Below are 15,514 nucleotides of genomic sequence, written 5' to 3' on the forward strand. Positions count from 1 at the left end.
AAGAAAGACCTCTTCCTATCAACCTGTTGCAGAAACCACTCCTGTAGATGTCTAGGAAGAGAAATAATAAATCAGTAATTGCCATGAATAACCAAGGCAACAAGACAGCTCAGAAAGAAAGTGAAAAGTATCCAGAAAAGGAACTTAAAGATATGGAAATATGTGACTTAAATGACAGAGAATTCAAGATTGCAGTTCTGAAAAAAACTCAAGGAGATGCAAGAAAACACAGAAAGGCAATTTAATGAACTCAGAAACACAGTCAAAAAACAGCATGAGCATTTTACGAAAGAGATTGAAATTTAAAAAAAGAACCAAATAGAATTTCTGAAGATTAAAAACTCAGTAGAAGAAATTAAGAATGAAATAACCACCTTAGGTAGTAGAGTTGACCAGATGGAGGAAAGAATCAGTGACATGGAAGATACAAACCTGGAAATGACACAGATGCAAAAAGAAAGAGTCTTGAGACTTAAAAGAAATGAAAGAACTCTACAAGAACTTTCTGACTCCATCAGAAAGAGCAATATAAGAATAATGGGCCTACCAGAATGAGAAGAAAGAGAGAAGGGAACAGAGTATATTCAAACAAATAATCGAGGAGAACTTTCCAAACTTGTGGACAGAACTGGATCTTCGAATCCAAGAATCAAATAGAACAAGTAATTATGTCAATCCCAACAGGCCTTTTCTCCAAGGCACATTGTATTGAAGCTGTCTAAAATCAACAACAAATAAGAATCCTCATCAGATTTTTCAGCAGAAACGCTGCAAGCCAGGAAGGAGTGGAACCAAATATTCAAACAATTAAAAGAGAGAAATTATGAGCCAAGAATAATATATCCAGCAAAGATATCCTTTACATATAAAGGAGGAATAAAGACCTTTCCAGACATACAGAAGCTGAGGGAATTTTCTAATACACGACATGCACTACAAGAAATACTAAAGGAGGCTATTCGACCACCATCAACAGGGACAATTTGTGGCAACTGAAACATAAAAAGGGGGAGAGTAAAGGCCTGAACTGCAATATGGGAATGGAGAAAGTAAGCGGGCTGAAGAAAATTGAATACTCTAAATATCAAAGTTTCTTTTACATAAACTTAAGAGTAACCACTCAAAAAAAATCCAGAACTGAAATATATACTGTAATAAAAGAAGAAACAGAGGGAAACATCATAGAATACCACCACACAGAAATAATAGACAACAACAAAAAGGCAAAGAAACAATGGAAACAGCCTTTCCAGAAAACTACAGATAGAATGACACAAAATTCTCACATATCAATAATCACCCTAAATGTAAATGGACTGAACTCACCGATAAAAAGGCACAGAGTAGCAGATTGGATCAAAAAGCTAAACCCAACCATATGCTGTCTCGAAGAGACACATCTCAGCTACAAGGACAAGCATAGACTCAAAGTGAAAGGGTGGAAATTGACACTCCAAGCAAATGGTACCCAGAGAAATCAGGTGTAGCCATCATGATATCAGATGAAACAGACTTCAGGGTGAAAAAGATAACAAAAGACAAAGATGGACATTTCATAATGGTAAAGGGGACTATACAACAAGAAGACATAACAGTCATCAATATTTATGCCCCCAATCCGGGAGCACCGAAATATACCAAGCAACTACTAACAGAATTAACGGGAGAAATTGACCAAAACACAATTATACTAGGGGACTTAAATACATAATTGACAGCTATGGATAGATCATCCAAACAGAAAATAAATAACGAAGTAGCAGCCCTAAATGACACATTAGATGAAATGGACATAATTGACATATATAGAGCACTTCATCCTAAAACATCAGACTATACATTCTTTTGTAGTGTACATGGAACATTCTCAAGGATCGACCATATATTGGGACATAAAATCAGCCTCAGCAAATTAAAAAAAATTGAAATCATACCAAACATATTCTCTGATCACAAGGCTTTGAAATTGGATATCAACTGCAAAAAGAAAGCAAGAAAAAACACAAATATATGGAGATTAAACAACATACTTTTAAAGAAAGACTGGGTCAAAGAAGAAATTAGAGGAGAGATCAAAAGATACATAGAAACAAATGACAATGAAAATACATCCTACCAAAATTCTTGGGATGCAGCGAAAGCAGTTTTAAGAGGGAACTTTATATCATTACAGGCCTATCTCAAGAAACAAGAAAAATCCCAAATAAATAACCTCATGTTACACCTTAATGAACTAGAAAAAGAAGAACAAGTGAAACCCAAGGTCAGCAGAAGAAAGGAAATAACAAAAACCAGAGCAGAACTAAATGAAATAGAGAACAAAAAGACAATAGAAAAAAATTAATGTGACAAAGAGCTGGTTCTTTGAAAAGATTAACAAAATTGACAAGCCCTTGGCTAGGCTCACAAAGATAAAAGGAGAGAAGACACTAATTAACAAAATCAGAAACGAAAAAGGGGAAATTATCACGGACACCACAGAAATACAAAGGATCATCCAAGAATACTATGAAGGATTATATGCCACCAAATTCAATAACCTAGAAGAAATGGACAAGTTCTTAGAAACATATAACCCTCCAAGGCTGAACCATGAGGAACTTGAAAATCTAAACAGACCTATCACCAGTAACAAAATTGAATCAGTCATCCAAAACCTTCCCAAAAGCAAAAGTCCGGGACCAGATGGCTTCACAGTGAATTCGACCAAACCTTCAAAGAGGATGTAATACCAATCCTGCTCAAACTCTTGCAAAAAATTGAACAAGAGACAGTACTCCCTAACTCATTTTATGAGGCCAACATTACCCTGATACCAAAACCTGGTAAAGACAGCACAAAAAAAGAAAACTACAGACCAATATCTCTGATGAATACAGATGCAAAAATCCTAAACAAAATTCTAGCAAATCGAATACAACAATGCATTAAAAAGATTACTTATCACGACCAAGTGGGTTCATCCCTGGGGCACAAGGATGGTTCAACATACGCAAATCCATCAATGTGATACATCACATAAACAAAATAAAGGACAAAAATCATATGATTATATCAATTGATGCAGAAAAATCATTTGACAAGATACAGCATCCATTTATAATTAAAACACTTAATAAACTAGGTATAGAAGGAAAATACCTTAACATAATAAAGGCCATATATGACAAGCCCTCAGCTAATCTCATTATTAATGGTGAAAAACTGAAGCCCTTTGCTCGACCTTCAGGAACACGACAGGGCTGTCCCCTATCACCTCTGCTTTTCAACATAGTGTTGGAAGTCCTTGCCAGAGCAATCATGCAAGAGAAAGAAATAAAAGGCATCCAAATTGGGAATTAAGAAGTTAAATTATTACTCTTTGCAGATGACATGATGCTATATATAGAAAACCCTAAAGACTCCACCAAAAAGCTATTAGAAACAATCAACAAATACAGTACAGTTGCTGGCTACAAAATCGACGTACAAAAATCCATTGCATTCCTATATACTAGCAATGAAATCTCAGAAAAAGAAATGCAAAAAACAATTCCTTTTGCAATTGCAGCAAAAAGAATAAAATACCTAAGAATAAACTTAACCAAGTATGTGAAGGACCTATATGCTGAAAACTATAAGACATTTTTGAAAAGAAATTGAAGAAGACACAAAGAAATGCAAAGACATTCTGTGCTCATGGATTGGAAGAATCAACATAGTTAAAATGGCCATATTACCTAAAGCAATATACAGATTTAATGCAATCCACATCAAAATCCCAATGGCATTTTTAAAAGAAATAGAACAAAAAATCATCAGATTTGTTTGGAACCACAAAAGACCTTGAATAGCCAAAGCAATCTTAATAAAAAAGAACAATGCTGGAGGTATCACACTCCCTGACTTTAGCTTGTACTACAGGGCTACAATAATCAAAACAGCATGGTATTGGCAGAAAAACAGACACATAGACCAATGGAATAGAATTGAGAACCCAGAAATAAAACCACATAAATATGGACAGATAATTTTTGACAAAGAAACTGAAAACATACAATGGAGCAAAGACAGCCTCTTCAATAAATGGTGCTGGGAGAACTGGATAGCCACGTGCAAAAGAATGAAACTGGACTGCTATCTGTCACCATGTGCCAAAATTAATTCAAAATGGATCAAAGACTTAAGCATAAGACCTGATACAATAAACTGCATAGAAGAAAACATAGGTACTAAACTTATGGACCTTGGGTTCAAAGAGCATTTTATGAATTTGACTCCAAAGGCAATGGAAGTAAAAGCTAAAATAAACGAGTGGGACGATATGAAACTTAAAAGTTTCTCCACAGCAAAAGAAACCACTGACAAAATAAAGAGGGAACCAACTGAATGGGAGAAGATTTTTGCAAACAGTGCCTCCGATAAGGGGCTAATATCCAAAATATACAAGGAACTCATGAAACTCAACAACAAAAAGACAAACAACCCAATTGAAAAATGGGCAGAGGACCTGAAGAGACATTTCTCCCAAGAAGACATACAAATGGCAAATAGACATATGAAAAAATGCTCAACATCACTGATCATCAGAGAAATGCAAATCAAAACCACAATGATATATCACCTCACCCTAGTAAGAATGGCTATCATCAACAAGATAAATAGTAACAAGTGTTGGAGAGGCTGTGGAGAAAAAGGAACCCTCATACACTGTTGATGGGAATGCAGACTGTTGCAGCCGTTATGGAAGGCAGTGTGGAGGTTCCTCAAAAAATTAGGAATAGAATTGCCATATGACCCAGCAATCCCTCTACTGGGTATCTACCCAAAAAGTCTGAAAACATTTATACATAAAGACACGTGTGCTCCAGTGTTCATTGAACCTTTTTACGGTGGCCAAGACATGGAAACAACCAAAATGTCCTTCGATAGATGAACGGATAAAGAAGTTGTGGTATATATACACAATGCAATATTATTTGGCAGTAAGAAAAGATGATATAGGAGCATTTGTGACAACATGGATGGATCTTGAGAGTACAACGCTAAGTGAAATAAGTCAGAAAAAGCATAGAACCATATGATTTCACTGATATGTGGTATATAAACTAAAAACTACAAAAGAAGAAGACAAACAAATAAACAAAAACTCATAGACACAGAGAATAGTTTAGTGGTTACCAGATGGTAAGGAGGTTGGGGGGTGGGAGATCAGGGTAAGGGGATCAAATATATGGTGATGGAAGGAGAACTGACTCTGGGTGGTGAACACACAATGGGATTTATAGATGATGTAATACAGAATTGTACACCTGAAATCTATGTAAATTTACTAACAATTGTCACCCCAATAAATTTAAAAAAAAGTAAAATGAAAAAAATGCAAAAAAACAACAACCTTAGATTGAAATAGTTTGAAACTTGGGAAGATAAGTTGCTCTTGGGCAAGAAAACAAAAACCCTCCCTTTGTCCCTCCGTTTCCTCTGTCTCCCAGGGCTGAGCCCACTTCCCGAGTTGTGCTCTCGCACACAGACTGACTTGCCATTTCTCTACAGATGAAATCTTTCACAAGTAGGAATGAGAGAAAACATACTTCATGGTAGATGTTAATAACAGATATTGCCATAAAAGTTTTTGAGTGTAGAAATGAAATTGATTATTTTATTTATTTTTTTTATTGAGGAAGAGTGTGTTTTTCCAGGGTCCATCAGCTCCAAGTCAAGTGGTTGTCCTTCAGTCTATTTATGGAGGGCACAGCTAAGCTGCAAGTCCAGTTGCCCTCTTCAATCTTTAGTTGCAGGGGGCGCAGCCCACCATCCCATGTGGGAATTGAACCAGCAACCTTCTTATTAAGAGCTCGCGCTCCAACCAACTGAGCCATCTGGCTGTCCAAGTTATTTGATAATTTCAGTTTAGGGCTGATATTATAGAAATATACTTCCGTACTCAATGCCCTTAGAAATATTGCAAAATTCATGATTCTTTAGGTTACAATAAGTCCCAATGTCTTTTGAAGACTATATTTTATGGACTTTGTTAAGCCCATGTGACAGAACATTCAGACATAGAAAACAAAGCAGAGCGAAAATACATGACAATTTTAAAATAACAAAGTAAGATTTCCTCTTACTCTCAGAAGGAACGTACAATGAATTTCACATGACCTTATATTTAGGTATTATTGATGTAAATATGATATGAACAAGTTTATCTCAAAGGTATTTGAAGGTAACTTATTTCAAATGTGGAATAAAACAATGCAATTTTTAACATTTTTTCACGAAGTTATTTTAACCAATGCTTATTGACCTAAAACACCACATGTCTTAGTTCTCCATTTCTCATATCCCAGTTCGTGTACCTCTGAAGGACTCTGGTACTGAGCCATGTTGAGTCTTGGCCTCCATGGTGAATGGGGAATAGAAAAGGAAATGCTGTTCTGTTGGTGTCAGTATGAAATTGCCTTTTCTACCCAGGGAGGATTTTGTACTTCACATTTTAGTTGGTAATCCCCACACAGGCAGCTGTAGTTTTTGCTTAATTAAAGTGCTTACATTAATTCTAACTGCAGAAATGTTCCTGAGTACCATCCCTTCCCTACACCCACCCCGTCACCGGGATCCCAGTTCCTCATGAGTTTCTTCAACCTCCCCAGCAGAACCTCCTTGCAATCCACGGAACAAAATAGGTTTTGACCTAAACCGTTTTCAGCTTGCTAAGAGGAAAACATCTTGGTTTTCAACACATGTGGTTCACAAAACTGTAACCGTTTACCTTAAAACTTACACACAATAAAATGAGCAGGCAGCAACGCTGCTGCATTAGAGTCTAAAGACGAGCAATTCTAAAATCAGAAACGAACTCTTGAGAACCAGGTGCAACAACGCGTAAGCCCCGCCCCGTCCCTAAGCCCATTTCATTTGGCTTCCTCGCTGTCACTGCGCATGCCTGGCTTCTCAGCCGGTCCCGCCCCCAGCAGCTCGCGCTCCGCCCCGTCGCCGGTTTCCTTTCGCTTTCCTCGGGTCACCGCGCAGGCCAGGGTTGTCTCTCGGTCCTGCTCCCTGCAGTTTCCTCCCCGTCGTGGCCTTTCCCCCACGCGGGTTTCCTTTCTATTCCGGGGCGTTAGTGCCCAGACCCGACCTCTCACCAGGCCCCGCCCCCTGTCGTTAGCGCTGCGCCCAGGTCGCCCTCCGTTTTCCCTCCCGGCGCCATTTACTATAGACACGGAAGCGGAGAGTCGCGAGCGTCTGGGTGAGTGTGGAGCGTGAGTTTCCGATTTTGTCGTCTAAACATGCGTTTCCCAAGCCCCCCCTCTTTTTACAGGGGTCTGGGATCGCTATGGACCTTGAAGTCCGTGCAGCCGACTCGCACCTCTGTAAATTTATGCGTCGCCCTGTGAGGCGGGGCGCTCCCTGAGGCTTTGAAATTCCTGCGAGGCTGCTCCCTGCCTGCCGGCTTTTGTGTCTTCCGACCATGTAGACATGCTTTTCGAGTCGTTTTCCTTAAAACTCTTTACTGACTTCTCTGCCTGGCAGGAGCCATTCAAGTATTCCGTGAGGTGGACTCGCAGCCCCAGCCTCACCCTCGCGGTCCTTGGGGCATTACGGATCAGCCCGCCGAAATAAGGCCGTGTTTTCTTCCGGTTCCAGGGCTCCTGGAGAAGCCCGGCTTTCTGAGCCACGCGTCTCCCCATTCCCCCATCTCCGCCGTCCTCGCGTCCTCAGGCCCGCTCCTTCTCCTCGGGCCTCCACTTCATAGGCCCCTTCTGAGCACGCGGTTGTAGTGGGGGGGGGGGTGAGCAGCCTGCCCTGTGACACCGGGTGTTCCTTCTTCCAAAATAAAACCCCACTGAGAAAGATGCTTCTGGGGGAGAGAATCATCTTTTGCATTCCACTCCTGAATGTGCGTGCAAGGGAGTCCAGAGAAACGGGGCCTCGGAAAGAAAAATAGGAAATGTGAGAAGAGTGAGGAAAAATAGATGACAATGTAGCAAATTGAGTGAGGGATTTGGCAACAGACAGTAAAAGTGTTAATCTAGGTGTAAGGTTAAAATTCCGTAAATCCATAACCTAATTTGTCTTAGGTCGTTTGCAGTTTGACTCACCACATTGCTGGCTATCTAGCCACTTGTCAGTTTGATCCACCCCACTATTCCCCTGTTTTCTCTGTTTCTCCCCTCACTGATTAACTGAAGAACTCTGTTTTGTTCTCTTCCTCAAGGCTACACATACCTTTTTAATCCATTTAATCAACTCAATCCTAACCTGGAAAGGGCAATTTCTTAATCCTCAGGCGCCCAGACACTGGAATCCAATTTGAAAGCTCCAGGCCATGGTGGCCTAGTCCAAGTCTGGGTTCTGGAGATAACATTATCTTAAAACAGACCAGACCCCAGGAAGTGATGTCAGCTCTTGGACCACTTTCCTTTGTTCTTCTTGTGTGCCTATAACCATCTGTCCCGCCTAGGAACAGGGAGATGGACTTTGGACAGGAGTCCGCCATTGTCCCAGAATGCCACCAGTCTGAATAAACCTGATTTTCTTTCCACCAATCTTGTCACTCGATTTTTAACTTTTTCAAGCAGCAGGCAGCTGGACCTTATTATGGTATCATAGTTACTGTCAACTTCATAATAACATGGCATAGTTCTATTTTGTCACCAAAAAAGATTTATTTGGGAAGAAGACAAAGGAAAGGGTTGCAACCCAGCACATGCAGGCATGGCAAACCACCTTCACATTCTGATCAGTGTGGCAAGATGGAGGGATATTTAAGGAAAGGAAAAAGGAAATTAGAACCACAGAGTTCTATTATCTTGCTCCCCAGCATATGTCATTAGTTTGGCTCAAACTCATAAAAATTCACTACCGATATCTACAGGTTTTATAGCAAGAGGTCTCTGGTAGGCTTTAGGAGTGAGAAAACTAGTGGGGCCCTTAAAACAGAGAGTAGGGGCAGAGGATAAAAGTGTTGGATCCTTGTCCCACAGAGCCACTTGTTTTCTGGGACTGAGAGAGGACAAGGGGGTGACAAGGAGAGCAAAGGAAGAAACAGCAGAACGGAAGTGTAGCCTCCTGTGTGTGGCAGAGTGGGGATGAATGGGGTGTAACTGGGAAAGAAGGAATGTTACTGGGAGAGTAGAGAGGGAGCTGAGATGGGGGGAAAATGACAAAATACAGCAAGATTGGCGACAATCAGAAATTGGGTGGAAAGCACAAGAGGGTATCAGAGTTGCTGAGTGGGTTTAGCACAGGTGTGAGAAAAATACTGAGAAGGAAACAACAGGATGAGAGGGGAACAAAATGAGCACAGCAAAAAAAAAAAGTGAGAAAATACAAGAAGGGAGGGAAATTCATAGTAGTGAAGAGGGGGTCCACTTCTGGGTACATACAGGTCCGACAGTTAAGTTCGCAAACTTGTTGCAACGATGTTGCTGACCTTTTTTGATATCAGAGGTATTATTCATTATGAATTTGTACCAACTGGACAAACAGTTAATGAAGTTTACTATTTGGAAGTGCTGAAAAGGCTGCATGAAAAAGTTAGATGACCTGAACTTTTTACCAACAATTCATGGCTCTTGCATCACAACAGTGCATCAGCTCACACAGCACTGTCCGTGAGGGAGTTTTTAGCTAGTAAACAAATATTTAAACACCCTCCCTACTCACCTTATCTTGAAAGGAAGACATTTTGATGACATTCAGGACATCAAGAGTAATATTACAACAGCTCTGATGGCCATTCCAGAAAAAGAGTTCCAAACTTGCTCTGAAGAGTGGACTAGGTGCTGGTGTCAGTGCATATCTTCCTAAGGGGAGCACTTCGAAGGTGACCATAGTGATATTCAGCAATGAGGTATGTAGCACTTTTTCTAGGATGAGTTCGCAAACTTAATTTGTCAGACCTCGTATACCTAAAGGCAATGAAATATTTTGAAGCGATAACCTGCACTCCCATGTGTGTTACTGCATTATTCACAACAGCCAAGATGTGGAATCCACCTAAATGATGACAGATGAATGGATAAAGAAAAGGAGGTCTAGCTATCTATGTATCTATGGTGAAATATTACTCAGCCAGAAAAATGAAGGACCTGCTGCCATTTACAACAAAATGGGTGAACCTGGAAAACATGCTAAGGGGATAAAGCCAGAGAAAGTCAAACGTATGATCTCGCTATATGTGGAATGAGGAAAGTCAAACTCAGAGAACCAGAGAGTACAGTGGTGTTTACCAGGGTTGGGGAAGATTGGGAGATGGTGGTCAAAGGGTACAAACTTTCAGTTGTAAAATGAAAGTTTCTGGGCTTTTAATGTACGACATAGTATCATCAAGCATGCTGTATCATATACTTGTGTTGCAGAATCCAAGACGGGAAAGAACGCAAGCGGCACTGAGAGTTAGGAGCGTCAGCTTTTATTACGCCGGCGGGCTCAGCGGGATCGTTCCCAAAAGACTGAGCCCCTAACAAGGTTTTGAGCAGGTTTTTATGGGTTCGGACTTCCTTGAGTCGGGGAAGGGGTAGGTGTCGTCTGGTGATTGGCTCAAGGTGTGGCTTGGAGGCGGTTATGTGGAACTGGGCTGGGGCTTAGGCTGGGGACTTCTCTCTCTGCCTGGGCCACCATTTTAGCTCAGTTCCACGTGGCAGGGAACCATTTTAAGGTCAGTTCCCCCATCACGTCCCCCCTGTTGATGATTGTAAGTGGTAACAACTTAGAGATCATCATATTAGCTAAGAGGACGATAACCCCACAGGGCAAGGATCTGGGTAGTAGCCCAATGGGTGACGGAGGTCTCTGTGAAATGTATGACAGCATTAACTATGCATGGCCCGATGGTAGCAAGCAGGAGGATCATGAGGAGTGGTCCAGCCAGGGGTAGGAGCCAAGAGGGCCACAAGCTGGGATTGAGTCCCCAAGAGCCGTGGAGGTCGTCTCTGCGTTTTTTGAGGCGGTCGTGGAGTTCTTGAACTTTAGCGGTGACGGTCCCCGACTGGTTGACAAGTAACAGCATTCTTCTCCTAGGAACAGACAGGTGCCTCCTTTCTAGGCAGTGAGTAGGTCTAATGCCTGCCTGTTCTGTAGGGCGACTGCTGCTAGGCTGTTGATTTGGGACTGGAGGGTAGCCAGGGAATCGGCCACTCGGTCCATGTCATCGTTGAGTTCCTGGGAGAGCCTGTGATAGAAACTGACAGAGGATCTGAGCCCGGCAGTCCCAGTAGCAACCCCAGCGAAGATGCCTGCCCCGATACGAAAGGGGCTGCAGCAACACGTTTCCGATGCGGGGTTAGCCTGGCCTCCAGCTCAGAGTCAGTATACAGAGAGACCTCGGGTGAGGACAATTTAGATGCAAGGATCGGGGAGATTGATGTCTACACAGCGTAAAACAAGTCCATTACAGAGGAGAAAGATGCCAGGCAAGGCACAGTACGGGGCACCTGTGGGAAATGAGAGGTTATGGGAGCATAAGGAGGGCTGTAATTTACCCCAGGAAGTGACACTGGGGGAAACTACACAGGTATAGTTGGGCGTGGAGGCCACCGGGATTTGGCAGCTATTGGCTGGAGGGTGTAGGTGACATTGTTTGGGCTGCTATCGTTGTCTGGGCTCCAGTCGGGGAACTGGGATCCCAATATAACTGGTCTGGGCGAGGGGTAGGCAAATCCAGCAGGCAGGGGTGGAGGCAGGGTTAGTGGCGTTTAGCCAGGTGGTCGCCCACAAGCGATAGGTGGTGTTCAGGAGGTGCCGGGTGAATAGCAAGGTATCAGGGACTCGGGTTAGTCTCTGCAGGGAGGTTAGGTTGAGACCTCGGTAAAGGGGGTGATTCCCGACAGAGTGGTTGGCAACCTGATGGACCTTGTCTTTGATTTGTTGGCCGAGGACCAGGTCCTGGACTCCTTCCCCATCAGAGGACCGATGTGGGGAAGATATCTCCAACATGCCTGTCGTCCTAGTGCGCCTGGGCAGTTAGGGCTAGTGATTTTTCCCATCTAGTAGCGCTTAGACCCATCGTAGCAGAGGGAGGCTGTGGTGTAACACTCCGAGGGCATGAGGGTAAAGTACGAGAAGGTAGGTTGGCCAGCGGATTTTCCCCGGCAACCTGAGGGACAGGAAGGGGAGGCGGTGTCTCCTCCCTGGGGAAGAGATAGTATAAAGACAAGCCAAGTCATGGTCGCTGTCTAAGACAGCTTATGGAGAGGAGGCAAGCAACCCAGAACAGGAAACAGAACCCCAACAGTCCTTTCTCTAGTGGTGACCAGCTCAGTGGGGTGGATGTAATGAGCAAGGTGAGGGCTAGAAATACTAGGAGTCCAATAACAGTAAGGATGGAGGCCGGACGGACAATGGTGAGGCTCATCCGGGCTGTTTCTAGAGGGTCAGGTAGAGTGGATGGGCTGGGTCAGGCCGGGCGGTTCAGGCGTCGGTCTCTGGCTAGACTCCGTTCACCTGGGTGTGATGGATCCACGGGACAATGCCTGAAACTTTAAGAGCGGTGGGAGTAATGAGTATTACAGTATGAGGGCCTGTCCACCTGGGCCGGAGGGGTTCGTGTTTCCAATCTTTGACCCAGACCTGATCTCCCGGGGTAAAGGGGTGTACCGGGGTACCGAGGGAAATGGGGGCCCTTTCCAGAATGTAAGCACGTACATCTGTGAGGACCTTGCCTAGCATGGCCATCTGGTTTTGGAGGTTGGAGAACCCCAGCTGGCGAATGTCACCAGGGAGACTGGTTAGCAGGGGAGGGGGCCTCCCGAACATAACTTCGAAGGGAGATGATCCAGATTTGCCAGGGGTGCAGCGTACCTGAAAGACGGCTAGCAGTAGGAGGTCCGCCCACCCTAGGGAGGTCTCCTGGTGGAGTTTAGCCAATGTCTTCTTGAAGGTACGGTTCATGCGTTCAACTTTCCCTGAGCTTTGTGGTCTGTGAGCTGTATGGAGCTTCCAGTTGATGCCCATAGCTCTGGCTACCGTCTGGAGAAGCTCTGCTCTGAAGGCTGGCCCATTGTCACTGTGGATAGAAAGTGGAATCCCATAACGGGGAATAATTTCCCTGAGGAGGACCTTAGCTAGTTTGCGGCTTTTTTTCAGTCCGAGTGGGGAAAGCTTCGACCCACCTGGAGTAGGTACAGACCAAGACCAGTAAATACTTAATGCCGCGGCAGCTTGTCATGTCAGTGAAGTCGACTTTGAGGTCTTCAGAAGGTGCAGCTCCACTCCTTTGGATCCCGGGAATAGGGCTGGGGCCAGACTTTGTTCTTTGCACAAGTGACGCAGCGTTCTCTGATGGACTTGCAAAGAGCTGACAGCCGGCTAATGTAGAAGTTTTTGGCTAGGAGGCCTTTGAGAGCGGTTTTTCCTAAGTGGGTTAACTTGTGGTATTCAGCGGTTATTTGAGGACCCAGCAGGGCCGGGATGAAGAGTCTTCTGTCGGGCAGTTGCCACCACCCTTGTGGCCACCTGGTGGCTCCTTCTGATCTTCCCCATCTGAGTTCTTCTGTGTACCGCGGGAGGGACGTGGCGGTAGTGTCAGTGACCAACAGTAGTTCAGTAGGGCTTCCCATCACTGCTGATTTCGCCGTGGCGTCGGCGAGCCTGTTCCCGACTGCTGAGGGCTCATTGCCCCTCTGGTGGCCACGACAATGGATAACTGCAACCTGCCGGGGAAGCCAAAGGGCTTTTAGGAGCTTAAGGATTTCTTGTTTATTTTTAGTAGTTTTTCCCTCTGCAGTCAGAAGGCCTCTTTCTTTGTATATAGCCCCATGGATATGGACGGTAGCAAAGGCAAACCAAGAGTCAGTGTAGATGTTGACTTTCCGGCCCTCGGATAGAGTAAGGGCTCTTATTAGTGCCCACAATTCTGCCCGTTGGGCTGACCATCCCGACGGGAGTGCCCCTGCCTCGAGTACCTCATCTGTGGTGGTTACTGCATACCCCGCGTGACATTTTCTGTCCCTCAGGAAGCTGCTGCCATCAGTATACAGAGTAAGGTCCGGGTTAGGATGTGGGCTGTCCCGGAGGTCGGGCCTGGTGGCATAGACCTCGCTGATAACTTCTGTACAGTCATGTTCTGGATTCCCGTCCTCAGTTGGCAGGAAAGTGGCTGGGTTCAGGGTGCACACAGTTTCTAACAAGATCCGAGGGTTTTCCAGGAGTAGCCCCTGATACTGAGTCAGCCGTGCATTCGACAGCCATCGGGGTCCTTGACTGTTCATTAAGGTGGTGACCGAGTGGGGAACTTTAACTGTGAGACTTTGGCCTAAGATGAGCTTGTCTGCCTCTTTGATGAGAATCACAGTGGCTGCTAGGGCCTGCAGGCATGGTGGCCAACCCGCTGCTACAGGGTCTAATTTCTTTGAGAGGTAGGCAGTGGGATGGAGCCATGGTCCAACTGTTTGGGCCAGCAGTCCTAAGGCTGTTTTGTCTCTCTCATGGATGAATAAGTGGAATGGCCTCTCAGCATCAGGTAACTCGAGGCCTGGGGCCTGTCCAAGTGAGCTCTTGAGCTGCTGGAAGGCATGTTCTTGATCTTCTGTCCATAGCATGGGGGCCTTTTCTTGACCAGCTAGAGCCTCATACAAGGGCCGGGCTATTGCCGAAAAGCCAGGAATCCAGATCTGGCAGAAGCCGGTGGCCCCGAGGAACTCACGGAGTGCCTTCCGGTTGGTGGGCTGAGGGAGGGAAGTGATGACTTTCTTCCGCTCAGTGCTGAGGGCTCGCTGTCCTTTGGCGATGACAAAGCCCAAGTACTGTACTTGTTTTCTGCAGAGCTGGGCTTTCTTCCAGGAGACTGGACTTTTTGGCGTATGTCAGGGGCTGCCTGAGTGACAAAGGCCACGTTTATCATCCTTTGATTTTTGGGGGCTTCCGGATCCAACAGAGTCGAGACCCGGAACGCCTCACAGAGCCGTTCATAGAAGTCACCAGGAGTCTCTTCCCCATTTTGGGTCACATCGGCTGTTTTGAACATGTTGGTTGGTTTTCAGGATCCTGCCCTCAGCTCTCGTAGGAGAGCATCTTGGTATTGGCGGATTGCGCCTCTCCCTGCTTCAGTATTAAAATTCCAATCAGGCCGTGCATCTGGAGAAGCCTCGGTCGCCCAGGTGGCAGCATCCAGGACTTCCCCAGGGGCCACTTCTTCTAGCCACTGCCTTGCCCCCTGTAGGATCCGTCGGTGCTCTTCAGTGTTGAAGAGCGTTCGGAGGAGCTGCTGACAGTCTTCCCAGGTGGGGTGATGGAGTGTGGAAGACGGACTCCATAAGGCCTGTCATGGTTTGTGGTTTCTCTGAGTACGCTGAGGTATGGTGGAGAAGGGCTGGTAGTAGATGATGGGGCGTCCTGGCTGGAGGGTCCCATCGTCTCCCACTTGGTCTGGCCCTCTGGTCTCTCGGAGGGGCAGCTGAAGTGGAGGCGTATCCCTGGACCAAGTCGGCTAGCAGGTCCCAGTGAGGGTTGGTGTCGAGGATCACGCGCCTCCTGGGGAGGGTTTGGGAGGTTGGGTGTCGGCTCAGGGGGTTCGGACAGAGGCAGAGTA

Source organism: Rhinolophus sinicus, chromosome 8 (assembly GCF_057876585.1).
Source record: "Rhinolophus sinicus isolate RSI-liver-muscle chromosome 8, RSI-T2T, whole genome shotgun sequence".
Classification (NCBI taxonomy): Eukaryota; Metazoa; Chordata; class Mammalia; order Chiroptera; family Rhinolophidae; genus Rhinolophus; species Rhinolophus sinicus.